Source organism: Panthera leo, chromosome F2, assembly GCF_018350215.1.
Source record: "Panthera leo isolate Ple1 chromosome F2, P.leo_Ple1_pat1.1, whole genome shotgun sequence".
Taxonomy (NCBI): Eukaryota; Metazoa; Chordata; class Mammalia; order Carnivora; family Felidae; genus Panthera; species Panthera leo.
In genome coordinates this window covers 40,223,673-40,235,172 of record NC_056695.1, presented here as the reverse complement: position 1 = coordinate 40,235,172, position 11,500 = coordinate 40,223,673, and the positions used below count along the sequence as shown (strand labels likewise).

The following is an 11,500-nucleotide window of genomic DNA, read 5'->3' as shown; positions in this document are numbered from 1 at the left end:
AGCTACCAGCCAGGTATTTCTCCAAATGCTTTGTTCCTAAAAAGTACCCTCAGATGTAAGATGCATTTCATTCTTACCAAAAACATACATGACTTGTGACCCAAGAGTGTTTTCTCAAAGCTTCTCTCATGAAGCTTGTCCAGGAATCTGCAGATCAAATATACAGTGTGCTAGTTGCACAAATGATTTTTTTAGGGTCCTTTGCACCATCTTAACGTTCTCACATCTATGACCGTATTTCCCAAGTGGTATCAGAATTCAATTATGCTTTACTTGATTTTTCCCCTTTCAAATGCAAATCATTATTTATCAAAATCGTGAGCATGCAAATGACAAAAGAAAAATAGATTTCATTGAGATCTGTTGCTTTGGAGAGTATTTCATTTAAATTGGATTAGTAAGATGGAACTTCCATTTTCTCTCTGTGAGTTGCAGGCCCACCCTTGGGAAGTAGACTTGAAGCAAGGTCGCTTGGGAAGGTTGACAGCCCAAAGTATGTGGCATCATCTTGGTGATGGCTATTGTAGGTGCATGAGTGTAAGTTATTGGAAAGAAGAAAGGCCTTGGGCAAAGACATAAAGAGTGGGAGAAATTACAGTGTGTCCCCTTAATTAGGTCAAATTGAGTTAAAATGAACTTCTCTATCCTAGAAGGGGAGAAAAGACAAAAAATGTGGTTTTTGTTTTTATTTGTATTTATTTTATTTATTTATTTTGTGTGTGTGGTTTTTGTTTTTAAAAGGAGACTAAGATGGGGTGCCTGGTTGGATCAGTCAGTTAAGTAACTTGACTCTTGATCTTGGCTCAGGTCATGATCTCACGGGTTGGTGGGTTCGAGGCCCATGACGGGTTCTGTGTTGACAGTGTGAAGCCTGCTTGGAATGCTCTCTCCCCTTTCTCTGCCCCTCCATTGCTCAAGCTCTCTCTCTCAAAATAAATAAACTTGAAAAAAATAAAATAAAATAAAAGCAGACTAAGATAAAGGGGAGAGAGAAAGACAGAGGATTATATGCCACTCCTCTGCTTTCTTTCCATATGCCATGAGCCTCCATTATTCCAGTTTGTTCAAGTGTCGGGGTTAATCTAAGGCATGCGGCTTAGTTCCATGTCATGTCTTGGAGGGGTTTAGAATACCCACATTTCCTTCTTTTTTTTTTTTTTTTTATGTTTTTTAAATTTATTTTTTAGACAGAGAGAGAAGAGAGAGAGCATGCACAAGCCGGGGAGGGGCAGAGAGAGGGAGACACAGAATCTGAAGCAGGCTCCAGGCTCTGAGCTGTCAGCACAAAGCCCGACATGGGGCTCGAACCCACCAACCGTGAGATCATGACCTGAGCTGAAGTGGGAGGCTCAACCAACTGAGCCACTCGGGTGCCCCCCTCTTTTTTTTGGTAATTTTAAAAATGTTTATTTATTTATTTATTTATTTATTTATTTATTTATTTATTTATTTTGAGATGGGGGGAGAGAGAACGCGTGTGTGTGTGAAGAACAGGGAGAGAGGGAGAGAGAATCCCAAACTGGATTAGGGCTCGAATTCACAAACCGTGAAATCATGACTTGAGCTGAAATCAAGAGTCGGAGGCTTAACCGTCTGAGCCCCCAGGTGCCTCCCCACGTTTCCCCCGCAAAGCATTCGGAACCTGGGAAGCGCCCATGGCCCAGAGCCTGCCAAAAAGTAGCCGGAAGCTGTGTATCCCGGAGAGGATGCAGCACAGTGGTACAGGCCACTGGAGGCGAAGGCAGCGCGTGTGCGGATGGCATCTGGGGTCTCGGAATGGAGCGCACTGTGCGAGAGGCAGGGCTTAGACCGAAAGTGGGGCGGTGGGAGTAAGCGGCCCAGGAGGGAGGAGCGTGAAGCTGGCCAGAGATGGGCCCTCACTTAGCTGCCTGCAGTTAAGGCGAGGGACTGAACTGCCGGAAGCTCCAGCTCTACACTTCCGGAAACAGCGAAGGAATCGGGTTGCCTTTAAGAACGTTGGAAGTGACAAGTGAGATGGGGTGTGTAAAAAGCATTTTGTCCTAGAAGTCTTGTTAGGATTGGATGTGAGGTTGGCGCAACCGCGGAAGCAGGAAGGGCAGCCTGCAGGGAGGGGTCTTCTGAAGCTTGCAGTCACGGCACCCCTCCCCCGTCCTGGGGCGTCTGGCTCATCGGTGAGCAGCGGGCAGTGGGTATCTGGGCTGCCAGGCTCTTCCCAGCACCCCTTGGTGGGTGCTGACCTCATCTGGAGTCCCCTTTTAGGAAGGGGAGAACTGTGAGCACCTAACTCATACGAAAAACCTGCTTAGGGATAGAGCTTTCTAGATCCAATCTCAGAACCTCAGCCTCAGGAAGTGACCCTGCAGAGCACAGCACTCTTGAACTGACTTGAGGAGAAAGAGGCAGACCTTAAAACATCTTCACAAAGGAAGAAAATATTATCAGCCCAAACACAGACACCGTAAAGACATAGTTTAGCGCCTACGGTTGGTTGGATTTCATAAAATGAAGAAAATCAACCCAGAGGCCTGTTTGTGGAGTTGAGGCATGATCGTATTTTAGTTTTCTTAACTAAATAAATCCATCGGTTGACAAAGAGGAGAGGGTAGTGGGTTAGACAGAGAAGCTATGATTGAAGACTTGAAGGCAGGGTCAGCTAGAGAGGCATTGATCACAGTCTCATTAGTCCTAGAACAGAAACAAAAATGAATTTGAAATGCGGGGAGGGGGCGGGGGAGGGCAGAAAAGGGACCAAAGGGAAATATGGGTACATTTTCCAACAGCATGATACATAACATACGCATGAGCTCGGACGCTGAGATACAATTCATCGGTTAAATTCCTGACAGATACTGAACCAGGGCAAAATGTTTCTATCATCCCGGACCTCTTTCTCTTTGCCTTTCTAGTAAAGCATGCTGAAATAACATCAACCACATAAAAAAGGCGTTCTGCTCCTGGTAAGCATTATTAATGTTGCAACACTGCAAAATAGCTTTCCAAGTCAAGTCAGGTATAGTGAGGATGATGGGAGAGACAGGCAATTGGAGAGCTTGGGACATCATTACTATTGGCAAGTCATTTCTCTGATTTGGATTTGAAGAAGCCTATATTAGCCACAAAAGAGATCTATAAAACAGCCGATTGCATTATTTTATTAAATTGGGAGTGAAGCTGATCATAAAATTTAATATTAGGAGGAACCAGAACAATTGGCGCAAAATTAAAGTAACTGTTATGAAAACCTTAGTCTTCCAGGCTGCCATCAGCTGCCCCGCTGTCCTGTGTCTTGTCAAACTGCATCCCTCGTTATTTTTCTTTTGCGTAGAAAATGTAGTTCTGTGCCTCACACGAATCTTCCTTTTCCCGCCCACTACATTCTTTCTCTGCTCACACTGTTTCTTGTGCCTGCCTCCTTGGTTCTCATTTATTCTAGTCCCATGACATCTCTCAAGATCTGGTAGAAAGCTTTCCTGGATCTCCTTGAGGAATTAATCCCGGGGTTTAGGGGAGCCCAATAATGAAGACCTCTCTTCCCCACCTGAGTTCTGAACCAGCTGAGAAGTATATGGAAACAGGACAAATGCCATCCTTACTCTGATGAGGCTGAAGAATGTGGCACGTGGATCTCATAATCTGGAGGTGGAATGACATGCCTACTGCAGAGATCTGCCCTCAGGTGAGAGAGGCAGAAGGTGTGCTCTGGGTGGGCAGGCTCACTCCCAAGAGAAGGAGGAAGGGACAGAGCTGTGTAGAACCACTTCCTGATGCCGAGCTGCTTCTCTTCCAGTTCCCCCTTTGGCCAACTCTAGCCTGGAATCATAGAGAGCGGAAGGATTCCAGGAAAAGCCATTCTCAGCTTAAACAAACTGATGATAGAATAGTCTAGTGCAGTCAATACCTTGATAACTTGGCATCATGGGTAATATATTATTATGTACATTATATGTAATGTAAACCGTTATGAATATACCTCAGATAGGTAGGAAAAAGAGAAGAAAAAGAAAAGCAAACTATATAGGGCTTCATACCAAATTAAGGAAGAAATACTAGTAAGAACTACCGTCCTCTTTTCCGCAACTGGTCGCACAGTCATTGCTGGCATTTAAAGCTTCTTTCTTTCTGTAACCTTGCCATATTCCCTTTGCTCCAATCTGGGGCCTCAACTCATCATGGTTCTTGTCTGATGGTGGGTGGGGGACCTAAACTGTCACTCCGGAAGGTTCTGTGCTGTTAGCTGTCTCACCTATAATGGGCCACTGCAGTTTTCTATTTCCCTTATCACAGAGCATTGGGAGTATTAAGAGGCCTCTGCTCCTATTATGCAGTAGTGTGGTATAATAAGAAAAATATCTGGTCTTTGTTCCTGGTTCCTGGCACAGAGCTCCTAAACCCCTTGGGATTTCCCGAGGGATAAGGGTGATAGGATGTCATTTGCTCTCCTGAGGGCACTCTTGGTAGCCCTGTAGATAGCTTCAGGATAGGGGTTGGTCATCAGAGAAACAACCATGTGATTAGAGAGTTGGAACTTTCAGTCTCCTGCCACAACCTCTAGGGAGGGGTGAGGGGATAAAGATTGAGTTAATCATCAATGGCCAACAATTTAATCAGTCATGTCTATGTAATGCCACCTCCATTAAAAACCCTTAATTGATGGGATCTGGGCAACTTCTGAGTTGGTGTATGCATACATGTGCAGGCAGGGTAGCATATCCCAACCCCGTGGGGACAGAGGCTCCTGCATTCAGGATCCTTCTGGACATTGCCGTATGTACCTTTTCATCTGGCTGTTCATTTGTATCTTTTATAATCAACGGTAATTGTAAGTATAGAATTTTCCTGAGTTCTATGAGTCATTCTTATAAATTACCGAAACTGAGGAGGGGGGTTATGGGAACCCCCCAACTTTGTAGCCAAGTTGGACAGAAGCGTGGGTAACCTGGGACCTGATACTCGCAATTGGCATCTGAAATGGGAGCAGTTTTGTGGGACTGAGCCCTTAAACCTGTGGAGTCTGACACTAACTCAGATAGTTAATGTCAGAATTAAATTGGATTTGGAGGACACCCAGTTGGTGTCAAAATTGGTTGGTGGGAGGGAGAAAACCTTTCAAGTAGCAAACCAATTTTTTTTTCACCCCAACCAATAAAGGAGCCTCCTTCTTTGACAGTTGGTTTACTGATGTGAAGAGCCCAAGTGGTCAGGTGGTCATCTCAGCTTCCAGTTTAATGAAACATGTGTGTGTGCACACACGTGTACCCATGCAGGCACACCCCTGGAAACCTTCTTCCTTAGCAACAAAGCATTTGAAACCAGCAGAGCCCAAAATTGTGAGGAAAGAAAGCAGAAATTTTACTAGTAGAGGACACGGGTAATAGTAATATGAGCCACTTCTATTTCCATCCCTTGATTCTCAGGATCCTGAATCCTATCTATGGAAGAAACAGTACAATATATTAGTCATTAATCTGGCACTTACTGCATCCTAGAGGGTGTCACAAAAGAGTGGTTCCGCACTGATACCGTTAACTGTGTCTTCAAAGGCCTTTCTACTATTCTGTTAAGCCTCAGAAAGATGAGGGTTATGGTAAGCGCAGTGAATTCCATGAATATAAGCCCATGATCCACTTTATTTGCTGAAAAATTAATTCTCTTGTCCAGAGCGATATTATGTAGAGTAGTATGATGGTAAATAAGGCGTTCTGCAAGTTCATGGATGGTAGTTTTGGCATTTGTGTTGTGGGAAGTGAAGGCAAATCCATATTCAGAGGAAGTGTCAATTCCATGAGAACAAAGTACTGCCTCTAATGGAAAGGCATGGAAGACCACATGGAGGTCGTCCAGTGTAATCAACCTGCTATTAGGTGGCTGGCAGTTTTACCAAGAAATGGCGCCATATCAGGGGCTCAGTGTTGACCCCCGCTGTTGACAGGTTACATATTCAGCAATGACTACAGCCAGATCAGCATACCATTGGGTCCAACACCAATCGTTGACCTACAAGACTATGAGCAAATCAATGTTTTAAGCTGCTAACTTTTGAGGTAGTTTGTTGCACAACAAAGGCTAACTTAAACAGAAATTGGTACCAGGAAGTGAGGTGCTGCCAACACAAAAAAACCTAAAACATGTGGCACTAGTTTTGTTTCAAAGTAATTGGCAAAACCACTGCATGTGGTGACTCGGAAGTTAGAAAATGTAACTAACTCATACGATTGTGGATCCAATTAAGAAAATTTTCAGGCAGAGTGTTGAAAACATATACAAAGAAAGGGATGAACTAAAGAAAACTATTCAGTTTGCAGGCAGAAAGTAGAGGAAGTATAGAGGGCCTTTCTAGACTTTCTAAATTAGAAAATAAAATAGTTTTCAGTCACAGTCTCTTCAGTCTACAAAAGATCCTTCTAAAATCTTTTGGGGGGGGGGTTTGGTTTTAAGCACCTGTACAGACCTCAGAAAGATTTGTGGTGGTTCCTAGAAGATTCTCTCAATAGGGCAAGATAACTTCTAAAGACTTCAAGGGCATTAATTTATAGCATCCTGATTTCCTGTCAAAAGAAGAAAGGAGAGCACATCAAAAACAATTGTGTGTGTGTGTGTGTGTGTGTGTGTGTGTGTTTTCTGTGTCTAATTAAATGGGCTCTACCCTGATACATAGGAAACCCACAAAGTTTTAAAGGGGGTTGTATAAGGTTGCATTCTAATGGGACCAAAACAGTTCAAAGTAAACAGATGACTCTGGGCCCTCAAATTTCTTTGAAAAGGGAGCAGGATGAGAAAAGCTATTTCTCTGTAAATAAGGGCTATTTCTTATTGTACATGTACATGACTGGATTCTTGAGTTGCTATGCACCAATGATTCCTATTTACTTCCCATTTCTCCTTTTTTAAAAAAATTCTTAAAGCTTATTTATTTATTTTGAGAGAGACAGAGACAGTGCGAGTTGGGGAGGGGCAAAGATAGGAATGGAGGGAGAGAATCCCAGGCAGGCTCCACACTGTCAGCACAGAGCCTGAGGTGGGGCTCGAATTCATGAAACGATGAGATCATGACCTGAGCCAAAACCGAGAGTTGGATACTTAACTGACTGAGCCACCCGGGTACCCCTCTCTTTTTTTTGAATGGAGATATTTATTACGATTTTCTTATTGCCATCTCACCATTGCATGTTGGGTATGTGGGGAGAGGGAGCAAACAAATGTGTCTGTTTAGTTCACAAATTTCCGGACTAAGAGAAGCCACATGCAAGAAGCTGTACCTAAGAGGCCTTGTCCACATCTGAACCATCCACATCTGGATGAAGTTCCCAAGATATTGGACTCTGCGTTTGTGATAAAACTATATGATGGTTTCCAGCAATCTCGGAAGTGAGTGAATAATTACAATAATACAAATAATACAAATAATTATAGCTAGTGGGTGATTGTGGACGATTACATCTGGCCACAAATTCTTTGCAGCTTGTCCCATGAAGAGATGGAGTGGGTTTCTCTACCTCTTGAATTGTGGCTGGCTCATGACTCGATTCAACCAACCAACCAACCAAACAGACAAAAATGTGACAGAAGTGACAATGTGTAAACTGTGAGTCTAAGCCTCCAGAGACCTTGCCGTTTCTGAACTTGCTCTCTTGGAACATGTCTACTCTGAATAAGCCTGCCCTCTTTTTCCTGTGGAGAGAAAGGCCTGGCCACCCCAACCCTGCCAGCTGTCTCAGCTGAGGCCCCAGATATAGGAGTGGGATCTTCAGACGCTATGTAAGGCAAAGGTGCCTGTGTCTCAGCTGAGCCCAACCCAAACCTGCAACCCACAGAACTGAGAGAAGATAAATGATTATTTCAAGCCACAGAGTTTTGAGGTGGTTCTTTGCCTAACAAAATCCAGTTTTATGGCTTCATATAGAAGTCTTTTGTCTTTTACTGAAATTGCAAAAACCTTGAGGGCAGTAACTGCATTTTGCAATATTTGTGATTTCTGTAACACTTAGCACAGGGCTGGGTACATATTGATAGTATGTGAATGCTTTTTATGTGCTGGAGGCTATTATTCTTATGTTTGGAAATACAGAGTTTAAAAAGTAAAAGAATATCAGAAGAAAAAGTTTAGGCTGGCTAAGCCTATCATAGGGGTTCCTTCCTCGTTCCTGCCTCCTTTTTCACCCCTGACAAGGGGAACAGGTGTGGTCTTTAACCCCTGGTCTTCAGAATCAGAGGGGACCAGATTTTTTCCATCTATTTCACTGTTAGACTCTCAATGGGTAGTGAAGAAGTGTCCACTGCTTAAAGAGGTGACAATATAAATAGATAAAGAAAAAAACTAAATGTTTTGGCAGCAGGGAGTATTAGCCCAGACTCTGAATCTTTCAGCTTTGCCCATGGATGTTACTGGGCCTAATAACCAGTTGAAAGCAGACCAGTGAGAGTCAGAACAATTGCCTGGAATCATCTTGCTTCCTTCCTGATCTGATTCTGCTCTTCTTCTCTTTCCTCCTGAATTCTGGCCTTTGGCTTTGTTTCCCATTTACAACCTACTTACTCTTCCCTTTGCACTTGGCATTGCTATTAAGTATTCTTGGCTTGGGCTGTTAGTAATTCATACAGATGCTGGCTTAGGCTCACCTTTGGATCTTTCCACCCAGACTTGCCTTAGATAGGCTGCTGTGACCTAATTTTAGCTCCTTGTGGAGTAACCATCAAGAGATGCTGCCAGAATGGGCTGAGAGGTGGGTGAGGACCTCGTGCACATTGACTTCACATCTACTGCTGTTAGGTCTTGGAGGTCATTTGCTAATCGGATCAAGAGAAATGAGTAATGTATTCTGCTACCATTGAAAAACAAGAGATGTAAAAATTTCCTCAATGAAATTATTATGTAACACACACAATGCATTTTCTCTCACTGGAGTATAGAGAGGTAGTTCCCAGGCTGTGCCTACCCAGGTGTCTGCAGAGCTGGGCTCAGGGTTCCTGCCTCCGTGCCCACCAGGGAGCTCTGCTTCATTCTGCTTTAAATGTGGGTGATGCGTAGAAGGATCCTGTAAAGGATTCTGCAGTGTAAGGCTTAGATGTGAATGCACACCATCTTTATTTGTTAAGCGTAGAATAAGAGCTCATCATGAGAAACTTGCTCAGTAAATGTGTGTTGGCCAATGAACTGAGTATCTCTTCACTATAAGAACAGTAGAGTTACTTTAAAAGCCATGTTGTGACTTTTAATTTTGCGATAAGGTCAAAATATGATTTGTCCCCTTTATGCTTATTTAAAGATCACACGTGAATCTCTAAAGTGATAGTTACTAAAACTGTGGGTGGGCCAAGTCAGCAAATGACAATACTGCCTTTCTGTGTATGAGGCTTCATTAATACTTCAATATTCGTCTGAAGACAGAAGGGTGTGTGTCCCCCAATCCCCTTGCTTCCCATTATGTTTTTGCTTGATTACTGCAGGTGTGCAAAAGCCTTTTCCGTGTGAAGCCACATGTCTCTGCATAGGAGTTTGGGGTTTGAGAGTGCATTTATCAAATGCATGCCAACTCTTGCAAAACTCCCTAAGAAAATTGTAGAACACCTGCATACTAATGGTTTTTATTGTTGAAATTATTTTATTGCACAATCAAAAACCTACAATCATATCATGGAAACATGCTCCATGACTCCAAGTACAAAAATTGGCTGTGAACTTCACTGCTGACACTTTATTTCTTGTAATTAAACTTTTACTTTTATTTCACCTATTTTATCCCATAAACAGGGGAAAAAAAATAAAACATATGGAGGGAACTGCGGGATGTTGTGGTTTATTCCATGTTTTGGTATTTTTAGCTGTTCCCAATGAACCTGAAGCCCTGAAATTTGTACTCAAAGTGTATTAAAAAGATAAATTCATTAGTTAAAAAATATTGAAAAGCTAGCTATAAATTTAGGTTGGAATCTTCTCTATTTCCTTGTCTTGCAGAAAGTAACAGACCACAGTCGCCGGTATTTTCTTTCCTCTTCAAAACCACTTCTGCTCCAAAGACCATGAACCTGAACTGAAGAAACGACTCTTTCCTGCTGGTGTGAGATAATTCAGTCTCCATGATGTCTTAATCCTGGGCCTCCCTTAATTGACTTCTAACTGTGCTGAACTGTGGCTGCTAGGAGTTGCAATGTGGATCGCAATTTACAAGGCACTGGAATCGTTTCTCGTCCTCAAATTAGTCCTGAGCCATACTCGAGAAAGATTAAAAAAAAAAAAAAAAGGTTTACCTTTCCTGGCTGTCTTGCCATCTCAAGTAAGACTTTCTTACCATCTCAGAATGGATGGTTGCCTTTTAACAATTTAGTTAGGGACAGAAAGGAAAGAGCATTACGGCTGCCGATAACATGTCAATTTTGTCTTAATAAAGTTGCCTCCCCAAACCATAAGAGACTCTTAAATACAGAGAACAAACTGAGGATTGCTGGAGGGGAGGTAGGTGGGGGGATGGGCTAAGTGGTGATAGGGATTAAGGAGGGCACTTGGGATGAGCACTGGGTGTTGTATGTAAGTGATGAATCACTACATTCTACTCCTGAATCCATTACTACACTATATGTTACCTAACTTGGATTTAAATTTAAAAAAAAAAAAATTGCCTCCCATGGCTCATCTTGTCTAGGGGAATTGGAGAGCTCCTAATGCTTTTAGATGTTCATGAGGGGGTGGTGATTATTTTGAAGCCCTGTTCTGTGGGGATCCAATACAAGGATCACCTCCTTTTCCTTTTCCATGAATGTCTTTGGGATATATTTATTAATTAGGAAGTATTCTAGATCTTAGCAGCAGGGGGAAAAAAGGAGAAGGTTATTTCTTCTATGGCCCCTTATAGCCATGTAACATTTACTTCTACCTAACCTACCTTGCTTCTTCCTTTCCTTCTTCGGACCCTCCAACTTAGAAAGCCATGATATATGCACACATGAACACCAGTGGGTATAGGTGCTCTGTTAACTCTTGGAATAAAGAAGATATGTTAGAATCCTCAAAGAATTCACATCCAAAGGGGGAGACATATACATAAATGATGGTGATATAATTTAAAAAGATGTATGTGAAGAGTTTTTATGGCATCAGAAAGGAGAGACACCTATCACTGGGGCTGGAGGAGTCCATGGTGGTTTTCTGGAGGAAAAGGCAACAGAATTAACTTTAAGGATGACTCAGAATCAGCCAGGAAAGGAAATGTTAAGAGGATCCTTTAGGCAGAAGGAATGGATGAGAAAAGCAGGGAAGGTTAAATAGGTAGTGTGTGTGCAGGAATCACAAGCTGTTTCATGCCACACCGGAGAGCAGATGGGGAGGTTTGGGGAGAGCTAATCAGGCCCGGAGGTAGGTATGTGTAGTATTACATGCCGTGGCAACCGGCTTGGACTTCATCAAGTAGAGGATGGGGATGCTCTTATGCAGGGAGTAAAAGTGGTCAGATTGGTGCCTTATGTGTGTCATTTGGGCAGCTGGGTACAGGGTGAATTTGAGCACAGGAAAAGTAACGCTGCAGGT

The 11,500-nt window shown here is 42.9% G+C and overlaps 1 long non-coding RNA gene across 1 annotated transcript in view; it reads left to right on the top strand.

Moving 5' to 3' along the window:
- Positions 1-3,424: 3,424 nt before the first annotated feature.
- Positions 3,425-11,500, top strand: part of LOC122210792 — a 51,947-nt gene continuing 43,871 nt past the window's right edge. Inside the window, exons 1-4 of the long non-coding RNA XR_006198244.1 lie at positions 3,425-3,658; positions 7,193-7,347; positions 7,441-7,564; positions 9,935-10,253. This is a non-coding gene — a long non-coding RNA (uncharacterized LOC122210792). The remainder of the gene's footprint in view (positions 3,659-7,192; positions 7,348-7,440; positions 7,565-9,934; positions 10,254-11,500) is intronic.